General features: G+C 41.8%; 1 long non-coding RNA gene across 1 annotated transcript in view; it reads left to right on the forward strand.

The window, feature by feature from the left end:
* The first annotated feature begins 11,651 nt into the window (after positions 1-11,651).
* LOC138722456 (uncharacterized) overlaps positions 11,652-14,961 on the forward strand; it is a 54,132-nt gene continuing 50,822 nt past the window's right edge. Inside the window, exon 1 of the long non-coding RNA XR_011337706.1 lies at positions 11,652-11,781. This is a non-coding gene — a long non-coding RNA (uncharacterized lncRNA). The remainder of the gene's footprint in view (positions 11,782-14,961) is intronic.

The following is a 14,961-nucleotide window of genomic DNA, read 5'->3' on the forward strand; positions in this document are numbered from 1 at the left end:
CTTCTATCCCAACCTGTTTTTCGCTGCATATGCTAGAAGTTGAGGGGAATCCTGAGACCCCTTTCTAGTTTTCACAAAGAAATGTGGATCTGGGTCTCTCTAAGGTTGTTTTCTAGTATGGAAGATTTTTTGCTTTCTGCTTCATTCCCCATAATGCCTATGGACAGCAAATTGTAGGGGCAGGCAGGGAGAGGATTTGCCAAATATGCCAAATATCTCATAGCAAATATTCTAGAAATTACATAGTCTTAAAGGGCTTAGGTTTGCCCGGTAGGGTAATAATTTTCTGCAAGTGATTGTACATAATTCCATAGCAGAGCCAGGAACTGCAAACAAAAAATATGACTTGATTCTCCTGGAACAACATTACTTCGTTCAAGTCTCACACAACATTGCAGGAATTCTTAAACTCAGTTAATACTGTCTGCGAAGATTAATCCATAAAAGTTTTAAGGAATGTTATGGTAGAATCTATCAGTCAGTAAGTCTATAATGCTATAAATCAATCTTTTCTATGAGTATTCTCTGATATAGTAAACAGTATAATATGAGCTGGAGAGTGAAGGTGGTCTGATTATAGGGTTCTGCAGAAATAAAAAGAGAATAATTAAGTACTGCAATAATTCAGCAGAGCAAATGGTGGCTTTTCTTGGATTTAAGGTTTTAAAGTATGTATTGTGTGCCTTTCTAAAGGGTAAGTTTTAGTACAGACCAGTGTAATGGATTGGGCACAGGAACCTCTCGGTTGAAATCCACAGCCTGTGTTTCAGTTTTAGGATTTGCTTAGGAAATCAGTTCCGCTCGGCATTTTCATTAGCAGTGAGGGTGATGGAATACAGAGCAGCTTATAAAATATGCAGATGACACCAAGCTGTGAGGAGCTGCAAACACCTTTCAGTATCCGATCAGAATTCAAAATAAACTAGACAAATCAGGGAGATGGTCTGAAATCTGCAAGATGAAACTCGATAAAGTGAAATGCCTTATGTGATATTTAGGAAAAAGAATTCAGAAACACAAATGCAGGATAGGGAATACCTGTCAAGAGAAGAAAATGGGTAACGAAGTCTTCAACGCATTGCTGTTACAAGCTAAGGAAATATAATTCTGGAATGTTCAAAGAGGGATGTACTGTCTATAATTCTACCTAATTATTCCAAATTAGGGTTAGTGAGAGCTGGGTTGACATAATCCCAGGGAGGGAATGGAGGCTCTATCCCTGAAAATGTTCAAGGTCAGGTTGGATGGGGCTCTGGGCAACCTGATCAAGTTAAAGATGTCCCTGCTCATGCAGGGAGGTGGATTGGATGACCTGTAAAGGTCCCTTCCAACCTAAACCTTTCTATGATTCTCTGATATTGTATCCATGTGTGGTCATGACTTTTTAAAGAAGTTAGAGAACTGAGTTTGCTTAGTTTAAGACAAGTTTAAGAGAAGACTTCCAAGTGACGGGACAGGACAAGAGGGAATGGCCTCAAGCTCCGCCAGGGGTGGTTTAGGCTGGATATTAGGAAAAAATTCTTCACAGAAAGGGTCATTGGGCACGGTCAGAAGCTGCCCAGGGAGGGGGTTGAGTCACCTTCCCTGGAGGGGTTTAAGGGACGGGTGGACGAGGTGCTAAGGGAGATGGTTTAGTGATTGATAGGAATGGTTGGACTCGATGATCCGGTGAGTCTTTTCCAACCTGGTTATTCTATGATTCTATGATTCAAGGATCATCTGGTCCAACTGACCTTAAAAAGTTAATGCTTTGGTTTCTTGTTAAATTAGATATGAGTTGACAGTTTGATGCTTTAATTGCAAATTACATCTTCAAATATTTTCTCTTATCAAGCTTGAAAATTAAACAGAATTTACCAACTGGCAAAATTTCAAGTAGTTTTCCTTCCAAACTCTTCTGTACCACAACACTGCTCCTACTCATCTGTGAAAAAGCTGCTGTGCAACAGAAGGCTGGGAATTGCTAAGGGTGACGATGAAAGCAGTTTATAGAAGGTTTAGAGAAGCAGTTCGTCTCTCATTACAAAGGAGGACAAGCCATTATCTCAGTACCCAAAGAGTACATAATACACAGGTCAAAACATAGGCAACAATTATATATTGGATATATATAATATATAATTATATATTGGATATATATAATTGTTAGAGGTTAGATAGAAGTTTTGCCTATGTTGCCTTTCCTTTAGCTTCTCTGCCTGTGAAACTGTTCCTAACCACAGATGCATGTAAAAATACATGAGCTGTCACTTAATCAAGGTTTGTGCATGGTCAAACTCTGGTTGTTGTCCTGTGAGCTGCGATCTCTTTCAGGACTGGCTTCAAGACTGTGCAGATCTAAGTCAATCCTGTTTCAAAAACATTTTGAATGCTGCAATTTAATGCTCATAGGAGACTGCCTTTCTCTGAAAGAAACTAATCTAGCGTATTTTATAAAGGAAGCGGTAGTAAAAAGTTAGTTACATGGTGATGGGCAGCATGAATCATCCTATAAATCATTTCAGTTGAGGAAGGGCAGCTTTCACTCCAGAGGGAACATATGAGGAAGTGACGTGAATGATTTTGAAATTTAATTTCATCTGCTTGTTTGTGGCTACTTTTATTCTCTCTTTTTCCTTTGGGCTTAATTACTTTTCCTTTAAGCACACTGTGTAACCTACTAAGCTGACTAAACTTGAAAAATTGATTCAGCTAGAACCATAGAATGGTTTGGGCTGGAAGGGACCTTAAAGATCATCCAGCCCCTCTGCCATGGGCAGACACACATTCCACTGGATCAGGTTGTATATGAAATAAGAGCTTGTCAGCTACTGGAATCACAGAGAATGACTCCTGAGTTACTTGGGCTTTTTAAAAGCACTCTCAGCCTTAAAAGACATACCCCAAACTATTTGATCTCTCTACCATTTTATTCACACCTTTGTCATCATCTAAACTGAATGACAATTTAAATAGATAAAAACCCATACCAAACCCCCATATAGATTCTGCAGTCTGAAAATAAATGGTGGATTTTGATGTGGAGTAAGGTGGAGACCTGTTAGTTGCCTGCTGCTTTGGTTTAGGACAGCTTAAGGATGTGCTGTTTCTGTAATGTGTAACAGATGACATTGTAGACTAAGTGATTTGCTTTTTAGTAAGTAGTAATTATCAACAACCTTGTAAGCAAAAGGAAGGAATGAATAAGTAAAGATTGGTTTAGAGTCATGCCGGTTGTTATTTACAACTGTTCTAGATAAAAGACTTAACGTTAGGTTACAGAGGTTCACAGTACACAAAACTGTAATGACATAAACAATTTGCATGGTATTTTATAGGTTCTAGAAAAATCCTTTTTCTCTGATCTGATTAAGAGCTCTATCTTGAAATGGACTATGTTTAATATTGTCTTAAGTTAATATGCTATGAAATCCAAGACCTAATTAAAACATACACAGATCAACAGGAGAGTTCTGAGATTTTTCTGAGGTTTGATGCAGGGCCAAGCTTCATTTTAAAGAAAATGATTTTACACTGGCCCAGCATATTCTTAATGCAGCAAAACCTCCGTAGGATACGATACTCAGTTAACACAAATTAGTGTGTTTTGATAATTGCACACAGAAGGGATAACCAGAAAGTAATCAAAGACAGAGCAGCACACAATGGATTTTAGTCATGTATGACTACAGCTATGTCTGTACCTGTGAGTTATAATGTGTTTAGTACAGGTGTTTGTTGAGGTGTTCTGTGTTATATGGAGTGGTCGCTTCCCAAAGGTGTTTTTTTTCTGGGAGAACTGGTTTTGGCAAGTTAGAAAGTGTGTGAATTTATTCCGCTACTTTACCAGAACAAATATGTTTGCTACTGCTGTACAGCTAAGATTGAAGATTCTGTGTGCGTGGTGAACAAGTAAATTAGCTAGCACTATAAATTATGAAGTCTTTTGGCTTTTAGAGATATGGGTTTGAGTTTCTGGAAGACTATTTTCTAATTATTTTCTAAGGTGTAAACAGATCTGCTGGGCAGTCTAGAAGGTTATGGGTATGCTGAGATCCTAACAAGTTTTCTTCCTCCCAAATCCTGAGTCATAGGAGCTTGGGAAGCAGCCAGGAATTTCAGTAGGCAGGGTAGTGATTTTTAAGCACTGCTGTGAGTGAGATCTATCACCGACTCCCAGACAGACATTTACATAAATAAAACAAAATATATGAGTTTTGGAGATTTCTGCTATGAGTGTTTTCCCCTACTTATGTTCTTTTTGTGTTTTTTTTTCTTTACACTTTTTGTTTGTGTGTTTTAGCTCTTATTTTCTCTTTCAAAAGCTTTTTTCCCTTTTCCATTTTGTCATGAAAAGATAAATTTTAAGGCCTTGGACAGGAATGCAAAGCTTTTCAGTTACGCTACCTTTGCATAATAAAACCCTGAATTACATGTCAGGGTTATAATTATTGCTGTAGTGTGCTGGCAGGTGGGACTGGGTAACACAAGCCAAGAAAAAAAAAAGGTGGCAGAAATAACTATATTAGAGAGATCTTGTTAAAAAAATACACATTGGGATAAGTTTTAGGGGGTGAAATGATCGTAGAACCACAGGATGGGTTGGGTTGGGAGGGACCTCAAAGCCCATCCAGTCCCACCCCTGCCATGGGCAGGGACACCTCCCACTGGACCAGGGGCTCCAAGCCCCATCCAGCCTGGCCTTGAACCCTTCCAGTGGGTTTGGTTTTAATCTCTTGGTGGGTCAGCGTGAGCTGAAGGCCACGCGCCCACCCAGCCGCTCACTCACTCTCCATCCTCAGCAGGGCGGGAGGAGAAAATAGGCTGAGAGAGAGTGCGGCTTGAGATAAAGATCAGTCACTGTCGTGGGCAAAATAGTCTTGATTTGGGGAAAATTGATTTTGTTTCTTGGCAATTAAAATAGATTTCCGTAAAGAGAAACAAAGACAAAAATAAAAGCAGCACCTTCCTGCTGCTTCCCTCCCTCAGTGATGCCCTGAGGGGCCACAATTCCTGTCAGGAAAAGCCGCTCCATCATGGTTTTCCCTGACCTGCATGTTTCTCACTACTTTTGTTCCCACCTTCTCTCTCTCTCTCTCTCTCCAACACTTTCTCTCTTGTTTTTATCCCATTTTCCCAGTGGTACCCCCAGTGTTGGTTAAGGGCTGCACTGAATCTGATGGTGGCTCCATTGCGGAGCCGGTGGGAACCGTCTTTGCCCTCCCCTCCTGACAGAAGCTGCCGCTGCCCTTGCTCCCTGCCACCTCCCCTCACTGACACCCTCCACAAAATGCTTCTTTGTCTCTGGTATTTTCTGTTTCTCACCTCCCTGACTCAGTCTTTATGTCGATAAGAACTGTATTTATGAAAAAAAGAGATGGGCCTAAAGGTTTTGTAAACCAAGGGACTCGCTCCATGTTTTCTTAGAATCATAGAATAACCAGGTTGGAATAGATGCACCAGATCATTGAGTCCAACCATTCCTATCAAACACTAAACCACGTCCCTCAGCACCTTGTCCACCCATCCCTTAAACCCCTCCAGGGAAGGTGACTCAACCCCCTCCCTGGGCAGCCTCTGCCAGTGCCCAATGACCCTTTCTGTGAAGAATTTTTTCTTAATGTCCAGCCTGAACCTCCCCTGGCGGAGCTTGAGGCCATTCCCTCTCATCCTGTCCCCTGTCACTTGGGAGAAGAGGCCAGCACCCTCCTCTCTACAACCTTCTTCTTGTCGCTCCCTTTCTGCTTGTAAAGTGAAGGGATTTCATGGCTGGCAGCTGTCACCTTTCAGTCCAGCGTGAGGTAATCATCGGCTTTTTTATGGATCGGATTTGGGTTTGGGTGGTCCTTTACCACTTTGCTTGTCATCATTTTAGACATTGACCTAGGATGTAAATTATATTTCTTTCTACAACTACCTGAAAGGAGATTGGAGAGAGGAGGGTGCTGGCCTCTTCTCCCAAGGGGCAGGGGACAGGACAAGAGGGAATGGCCTCAAGCTCCGCCAGGGGAGGTTCAGGCTGGATATCAGGAAAAAAATTTTCACAGAAAGCATCACAGGGCACTGTCAGAGGCTGCCCAGGGAGGGGGTTGAGTCACCTTCCCTGGAGGGGTTTAAGGCATGGGTGGACGAGGTGCTAAGGGAGATGGTTTAGTGTTTGATAGGAATGGTTGGACTCGATGATCCGGTGGGTCTCTTCCAACCTGGTGATTCTATGATTCTATATTCTTGGAGTTGCAGAGGTGAGGAAGCAACACGGATCTTCCACGGGCAGTCCCACAGCTGGGACCGGGCTGGATGGTGGTGGGTCTGTTGCCTTATAGATGATGCCAACTCTGGCAATCAAAAAAAGTTTTAGGGTGCAGTCCAGCAGTTTTCTGTGACCTCATCTGGAGTATTGTGTCCAGTTCTGGAACCCTCAACTTAAAAATGATATGGAGCTGTTGGAACAGGTCCAGAGGAGGCTACAAAGATGGTCTGAAGGCTGGAGCACCTCCCATACAAGGACAGGCTGAGAGAGTTGGGGTTGTTCGGCTGGGAGAAGAGAAGGCTCCGAGGAGACCTTATAGTGACCTTCCAGTACCTGAAGGGGCTACAAGAAAGCTGGGGAGGGACTGTTCACAAAGACTGTTTCATCTTTACCTTCAAACCACACCTTACTCTTCCATTCCAACACACCTAGAAAGCCTGATGGTAGAGGAAGAAATTCCTGCAATCTCCCAACAATGTCTGTTGTAAAACTAATTTTTTCAGCCATTTATAATGTCACCCAAATGTAATTGCTCAGGCTAAAGTCTCCCATGCTAGGTATTATGAGTAAGGCTGGATTTCTTTGTGAGGAAAGGTTAGCTAAAATGTTTCTGTGACTAAGAAAAATGTGTTTGTTCATTTTTTAATCTTGGAGGAACTCTGCTGCTCTCATTTTGGAGTGAGAAATCCAGGAGAAGAGCTTTCTGGTCTGAAGGCAGCGACTGGCATTAACGACAATCCTCTTTGCCAGTTTCCGGGGATGCAAATAAATTTGATCAAATCATGAAGTTCTAAAAATTGCATATCACAAGTTATATTCAGTACAATGCTGTATTAGAATTGGGCAGCTAAATGCTGTCTATATTGAGAACATACGTTTCTGTGTAAATCCTATCTGTGAAACCATAGAAAACTGGATTTTGCCTTTATTTCTGCCACGGAACAATTGGGTTAGAGTGGATAAGTCGTTTAGAGGACTAAGTTGGTCATGAATTTTGCATCCTTCATTCTCAGAGTGCCTAATCTTGAGGCTATTTAGTTTAGGTTTTTATTTCTGAGCTCCTGCTATTCCTGCCGTCTACTGAGATCTGTAAGAAGCTACTAAAGAGGGCTGAATATGTGGTGATTTTGCGAAATATTTTAGTCACCAAAATAACTTTAAAATTGTAGGAGTTTCTGTATGTCTTGCTGTCATGCGTGTGCAAGATTGGGTTTAGCTCCCTTAGCAGAGGTTTGAGGTGATGCTTTTATTGCCGTTGTCTGTTTTGCGCATCAAATGAACTGGGGCTCAGTAGGAACATTGCTACCTTAGGACTTGTAGGAACCTCCAGGCACCAACCAGTCCGTTCTTCTAACTGTGATGGAAGCAATCCAGCTAGGTAATTCGTGATAGGTGTGCCCAGAGCTTTGAGAACAGGCTCGTGATGGCTGATGGCATCGGTTCCAGTGTTTCAGAGACCTTATTGCTACAAAGTTTTCCTTCACATCTAACGGAGATCTTTCCTGCCTCAGTGTGATGCAGTGTTTTTATTAAACACACAGTGAAGGTGATGCAGCTTTGGATTTAACGCTTCTTAACCTGCAGGTTGATTTTTTTGGTGTGAAATGATCAAATGTAGTACATGCTGAGACTGAAAGTGTTTTGAATCTGCAGATATCATATTTTTATTTATGGCTTGGTCAAAATAAATTAAAATAATCGATGATTATTTTGAAAGCAAGTTTCTGGGAATGCTATATATCTACCATGGCAAGTGCTGAAGAGATGAGAATGGCTTTTAATGCTAGAACGAGTTGTGTAAACATGAGTATTTATATACTCAACAGCAGGAAATCTCTGGGAGTTTTTTGTTGTTTTGTTGGTTTTTTTTCCTTGGCTGATTCTCCTCTGATCCCACTTCTATCCCAAAGGAGGAGGAGGAGAAAACTAATGTTCCTATCACACATGTTCCATTATTGATTTCCATTCTCATCTACCCAAAGTCTTCTGTGCTGGAAATAATTAGACCCTGTGAGCAGAGATGAAGCAAAAATCTGTACAATGCTGGATTGCCAGAGTTGAAGACAAGAGTGCCTAATTAATGCTGCATATAGAACGCCTTTTGGATGAATGGGCTTCCCTTTCTGAGAAGCAGCTCAACAGTGGTTATGTCACAAATTTGCTGTTAATTAAATAGTGTTCACTGTGTGCCTGTAAAATGGCATGGAGGAAAAAAAGAGATGTTGGACAGCAGCAGCGTTTCACATGAGCTCTGCAATTAAAAGAAAAGCCTGTGAAAAATAGACCTGTGGGCCTGGCAGCAAGATATTGTCTTTGGGATGAAATTCACTTCATGGATTGTCTCAAAGCCCTGTAGGAAGGTCTTGTCACTGAAGTATTTTGGACGTATCAAAAGGTGGACCAGAAGTGTGCTGGGAGGGTTTAAGATGGAAAAATTATTCCTGGGAGCTGAGGATGAATGACAGTGTAACTCGCGTTTGTAGGCAGCTGCAGCCAAGCCAGTGGGAAAGGAGAGTTGGAAAGGGAGCTGGGGTTTGGAGGAAGTCAGTGGGATTAACTTTGCTTTGGATGAAAGGTGGGATGGAGACGATTTAAGTTAGACTGCATGACACATCTTGGGAACTGAGAAGGCAGAAGGATGTGAGAGAACTGATGGAGAGTCTTCACAGCAGGCATGCACTCAGCTAATAGCAGAAATATCTGGAGGGAAGAACTGAGGGTATTTGCAATAGCTTAATAGAAGACTGAAAGCTGTATCCATATGGCCCTGTTTGCTGGTTTGTTTTCTCCAAATAACACAATGACAAAGTTGTTTCCCAAACAGAAGAATTCAGTCTTATAACTGCATCTTAGACAGACCAGAGTCGTTGATTAAGCTTCCTGCAGCAGCTTGTGCTGTCACGGGTTTTGCAGCAGGCATCCTATTCCCTGGTCTTCCTGAATCTAATTCTCTTTGGTTTTTCCCATTTTCCCTTGCCATTCCCCTGGAGGTTCCAGAGGAGCTCAGGATCTTATTGCTAGCAAGCAAAAGACACTCGTGCACTGGTCTCACTTCTGTGTGGTGCATGTCTAGATATGTGCTGGTGGGTCAGGTCCTCTCTGTTAGAGGCCAAGAGAAGAGTGGGTATGTGCAGCAGCCCTGCTGGATTTACCTTGATAAGTTGTAACCCACTCATTTTTCTGGGAAGCTGGTCTCCTTTTTAGCAGTCCTCAGCCTATGTGTGCTGCGGAATGCAGCAGTGGGATTTTTGGTGTGTTAGAGGGATTCTGGGACAGTTGTTCTCATCCTGTAATTTGCAGGCCACTGGCATTCCTTCTTTTTCAGCCGTTAATCCTCTCCTTTTATCTCTATTCCCTCCTTGCTCTTCTAGATATCTGTTGCGGCCAAACTAAATGATACAATTGCTCTCTGTGCATCTTTGGAGAATTTAAATGGCATCATTCCCTTCTCCTCTTTTCTGCCTATAAATGCAAAGAAAGTTTCTCTTCTTTAGGCAGTTATAGAAAACATTCTTTTTCTCTCTAAGAAACTAGAGAATGGGTAAAATCCATCTGCTCCTCAGTCAAGTAGATGAATTCGAGTGGTGAACCTGTAGGAATCTTCCTAGACAGTGCCTTAAACTGAATATAGAAAATAGATGTGTTTGCTGATGAAAATCTAATTGACATAAATATGTTTTTAGCATGGATTTGATAGAGGGAATTATTTTTCCCAGTAGAGTAGAAGCTGTGGTTCTGGTTTAGGAATTTTATGAAATAATTTCAGTGCAGGAGAAAGGTATTATTAAAAAAGAGATTTTTATAATAGTGTGCCTTCCAAGACCTCACTTTTCTTCCCATTTGGCTGTTTAGCATCGTTTCTCTCTACTCTCATTCTGATTTAATAAGCGTTTGTCTCTGCAAACTGTCTGTTCTGACACACGGTTGAAATAGGCACACACACAGGGTATGATTCCTCTCCCCATTGTTGCATTTTAATTCTGAACTCCAGACTTAATCTATTTAACTAATCTACTCCTGGGACTTCAGTAAACTCAGAGATACTTTTTGATATTCAACAAATAGTAAAGCATTGTAATAATTTAGATCAAATAACCAAATCCATATGAAATACACTACCTGTTATCTTTCCAACAGACTTATTTTCTTCCCTGGATCCATTTTAAGCTGCGCTGCAGTTGCCAAATCAAAAATAAACTGAGTTTTCAGTGCAGGACTGTGATAAGTGTATGGTTTCCATTACATCCCAGTGTGCTATATAATAAAAAATGAAAACATGTAACACGTTTTGAGTACAGAATTGAAATGGATTTTCTGACCCAGTCCCAGGGAATAGGTGAAAAAGCGCTGGCAAAGCCGGCAGCTCCTGGGCTGTAATTATCATTTGACTTATTTCTCAGGGGTAGGAGACTCTAAACCTGTGGGCACAATGGAAAAAATAAAAGACGTAGAGTCCTTTTGTCCTTTTTCCCTTTGGCCACCAGCAGCCGGCTGAGAAGCCAATGCTTTTGATGTTGATTTGTGTGGGGGAAAAAGTGATTCACGTTGGTACAGCTCATTCTGGTGTTACCCTGGAGCATCTCTGTAAGAAAATAATCTAACAGAGTATCTCGAAACATATTTGAGTCTTTTAGTCCGCTGGGACTTCGAGAGAGTGCGAAGACAGTTGTGGTTTCACAGAATTCAGCCATGTTGTGTTGTTCTCTTCAGTAGCAGCAGAAACTCACTTATGAGCACTCGGAGCACTGCTGCTTGTTCAGTCCATCCAGACGCGGAGTCCGCTGTAGCTGTTGCCCTGAGTTAAATGAACCTCACTGCCGTGTACTTTACGTGCACTGGAATTGTTACAGAGTATAATCTGCCTCTCTTTACTCGGCACTGGTGAGACCGCACCTCGAATCCTGTGTTCAGTTCTGGCCCCTCACCACAAGAAGGATGTTGAGGCTCTCGAGCGAGTCCAGAGAAGAGCAACGAAGCTGGTGAGGGGGCTGGAGAACAGGCCTTATGAGGAACGGCTGAGAGAGCTGGGGGTGTTTAGCCTGGAGAAGAGGAGGCTGAGGGGAGACCTCATTGCTCTCTACAGCTACCTGAAAGGAGGTTGTGGAGAGGAGGGTGCTGGGCTCTTCTCCCAAGTGACAGGGGACAGGACAAGAGGGTATGGCCTCAAGCTCCACCAGGGGAGGTTCAGGCTGGACATTAGGAAAAAGTTTTTCACAGAAAGGGTCATTGGGCACTGGCAGAGGCTGCCCAGGGAGGTGGTTGAGTCACCTTCCCTGGAGGTGTTTAAGGCATGGGTGGACGAGGTGCTAAGGGACGTGGTTTAATTTTTGATAGGAATGGTTGGACTCGATGATCCGGTGGGTCTCTTCCAACCTGGTTATTCTATGATTCTTTTCTGTTATAGCTTGGCATTACGCCCCCACAAAAAAAGACTTTGTAGTCCCTGGCGGTGGTGACCGCCTCTGGAAAATGTGGGCGCTACCTGATGGGAACATCATCCTGACAGGTGAAGGTCACACTGATTGCCTCTGGGGCTGCTGCTTCCATCCAAGGTTAGTGCAAACAGTCCCCTGAACTAGCACTAATCCCTTCTGGGGAGTACTTGTTTGCTCTTGCTTTGTTCATTGGCCTGCTTTGATGACTTTCCATTCTCAGTCTAACCCTGCGCTCTCTGCTGAATTTCCAAACATGTAGATAAATGTTCCTCTGGCTTTCGGTGTGTTGACTTAAGATTGATTGCTTTTAGTATTTTGTACATCTTCAACTTTGTCCGTGTGCCAGCGCACGTAACAAGGAGTAATAAGCTTTTTAGGTCTCACTGTATTCATTTTCTCCGTGTTCGTGCACTATAACAAACACATTTCCGTTATTAATAATACGGAAAAGTTGATTTCTTATATAAGGCGCTATTTGTCATATGACTAAGTGTTCAAGTTTACCTAGGGAACAAGAATATGAGCTTTCCTCCCTTCTCTTTATACAGATTTGAAGCTGAATTAATAAATGAAAGTGAACATCAAAAATAAGAAATAAATATTTGAGTTACAAGAGTCATGGAAAAAGGCCAGACATGAAGTAGATTTCTTGGTTGTTCTGTTGAAAAATAGAATGCCATTTTACTCTCTCTCAAACAAAAAAGATTTCCATTTGTTAAGACTGAGCCTCTACATGTTAAAATGATTTTGCATCAGATTTGTGAGGCTGCAGCAGTAATAGAGTTCTTTACTGTTAACGTAATAAAGATCTGCCAGGCTATTCACCTGAGGTTCACCTATAAAAAGGGCATTATTAAACCTCCAACCTTGTATTTTCATTGTATTTATTTTATGAAGCTATATTAGTTCTTTCCTTCATGAGAAGGAAAATGTCTTATTTAATTTCACGATTGCTCCTCATTTCTGATATTGTAAAGAGTTCTCCAACACATACACAATCCTCTAAACACAAGAAAATCCCCTCCCTCTTTTTAAACACTCAAGACCCTGGAGTCTTGCTTTCTGGGATGAATTAAACATGCACTTATTCTTCTCTTGCATCTCTTTCTCCTACGGAAAATAGGCTTTTTCTTAAGATGCTTCTGTATCATAGTGTTTTCTTTTTCTTGTCTATGTCCTTAGAAATTATTTCATATATTTAAACTAAGAGAAGTGTGTTTGACTTAAATAATTACTACAATAGAGGAGGAGAGAAATGGAAGGCTCAGCGTCGTATTTTAAGACGGTAGGAATGTTTTTCTGGCATTGAATGAGAGGCTGCCCAGACTTTGTGAGCTCACTGGACATTCAAAGTCTGACTTGCAGATAAACAGAACGCTGCTTTACCTCTTACCTGTTATGAATATAAACCTCATCACAGGGAAGAAAGGGAAATACAATTAGAAGAGCATGTTATCATTTATAAAGCTGCTGGGCATGCTAATCAGATTTCGATAATGCAATGTTACCATGACACCCGCTGACTCAGAGACTCCAAACTATTTTCTCATTAGTCTTTGACCAGAATACAGTCCTTTCAATAGGCTTGCCTATTTCTCATTCAATTATAGAAATTAAAATGAGCTGAGGGTACATCATTATTCTCTTGCAGTATAAATTGACTCCTGCTGAATGCTCTGGAGTGATTCAAAAGCAGTGCTGTTCAAATATTGTCTTCTGTTACTGCTTAAAATGTATATAATGTGACAGAATACATTTAATCTTTTTTTTTTTTTAATAAGTAGGGACGTTCTATGTATCAGGTGTTCCAGAAGCAAAAATAATTAAATAAAAATGAAACTTCTTATGGAATTTTTCTGGAATCAAGCATAGGCAGCCTGCAGTTTTATTCCCATTTTAAAGGATTAAAATCTAGGTAGATTTTCCACACTTTTGCATTCTTTCCTTGTTGTCCCATGTTTGAGCATTTCTCCTCTGTAGAGAAGAGGTCCTGCTGGGTTTATATCTCCTCAGCTTCTCTAAGAGCAATGAGTGAGCAAGGGTTGGTAGTAGGAACTAAAGTAAAAGGGTAAAGGTATGTTTTGGGCTCTGGAACTTGCTAATGGATTCATACCTAATAGTGAGCAAGGTCGTCACTTTAATCTTTCCTTAAGTATCATAATTCACTGAGTCTTAGGTACAAAAGCCACTGGGTTTCTGAGGAGCTTTTGGATAGAAGGGATGAAGAAGCATCATTTTCTCCCTCACAGACCGTATGCCTCATTCTGAGGTATTTTTTTTGCTTAAAAACACAGAGATGTTTCCTTCACGTGTGAGCAAAGTAGAGTGAGGTGAGAATGGTGGTTTCCTGACACTCTGCAGTCTGATGTTGTATCATTTTTCGCATCGTGTCCAGTGCTCTCTGGTCTGTACAAAGGGCTTGGTCTCCTGTGTGTTCTCCCCACGTGGCGGTGGCTCCCAGGAGAGCAGATGAAGGGCAGCAGACTAGCTCTGTGCCTGTGAGGAGAGCAGAGCATCTCTGGTGTGATGCTTCCTGCAGATCCGACAGTAAAATTTTGCCTTAAGCTTTTTAAATAAAAGTAAAACTTCCCATCCTCTACAGAGTGCAGCGGCTTGAAGGAGAACAGTGTTTTCTTTCTGAAGCTCAGGTGACAACTGGTCAAACTTCAAAAACAAACACTGTTTTTACTCTGTTCTGCCTGAATAGTACTTTGCAGATGAATTGGTTTGTGTGAGCTCCTCTCATTGTTGAAGAAGCTAGGAATAGTTTCCAACATATGTGTTATACTTATGAAGGAGTGAGGGAATCAGAAGGACTCCTGCCACAGCCATCCACACAGGCTTCGTGTTAAAAACACGAACAACACAGGGAAGGCAGGAGCTGTTGGAGCAGGTTCAGAGGAGGCCACAAAAATGATCAAAGGCCTAGAGCTCCTCCTCTATGAAGAGAGGCTGAGAGAGCTGGGGTTGTTCAGCTGGGAGAAAACAAGGCTCCGAGGAGACCTTATTGCAGCCTTTCAATACTTGAAGGAAACTGATAAGAAAGATGGGGGGAAAGTTTTTAGCAGGGCTGGTAGCAGTAGGACAAGAGGGAATGGGTTTAAACTAAAATAGAAGAGATTAGACCGTGGATGGTGAGACACTGTCCCAGGTTGCTCAGAGAGGTGGCGGATGCCCCATCCCTGAAAACATTCAAGGTCAGGTTGGATGGGGCTCTGAGCAACTTGATTGAGTTGAAGATGTCCCTGCTCACTGCAGGAGGGTTCAACTGCATGATCTTCGTGGTCCCTTCCAACC

The sequence above is a fragment of the Phaenicophaeus curvirostris genome, chromosome 7 (genome assembly GCF_032191515.1).
Source record: "Phaenicophaeus curvirostris isolate KB17595 chromosome 7, BPBGC_Pcur_1.0, whole genome shotgun sequence".
NCBI lineage: Eukaryota > Metazoa > Chordata > Aves > Cuculiformes > Cuculidae > Phaenicophaeus > Phaenicophaeus curvirostris.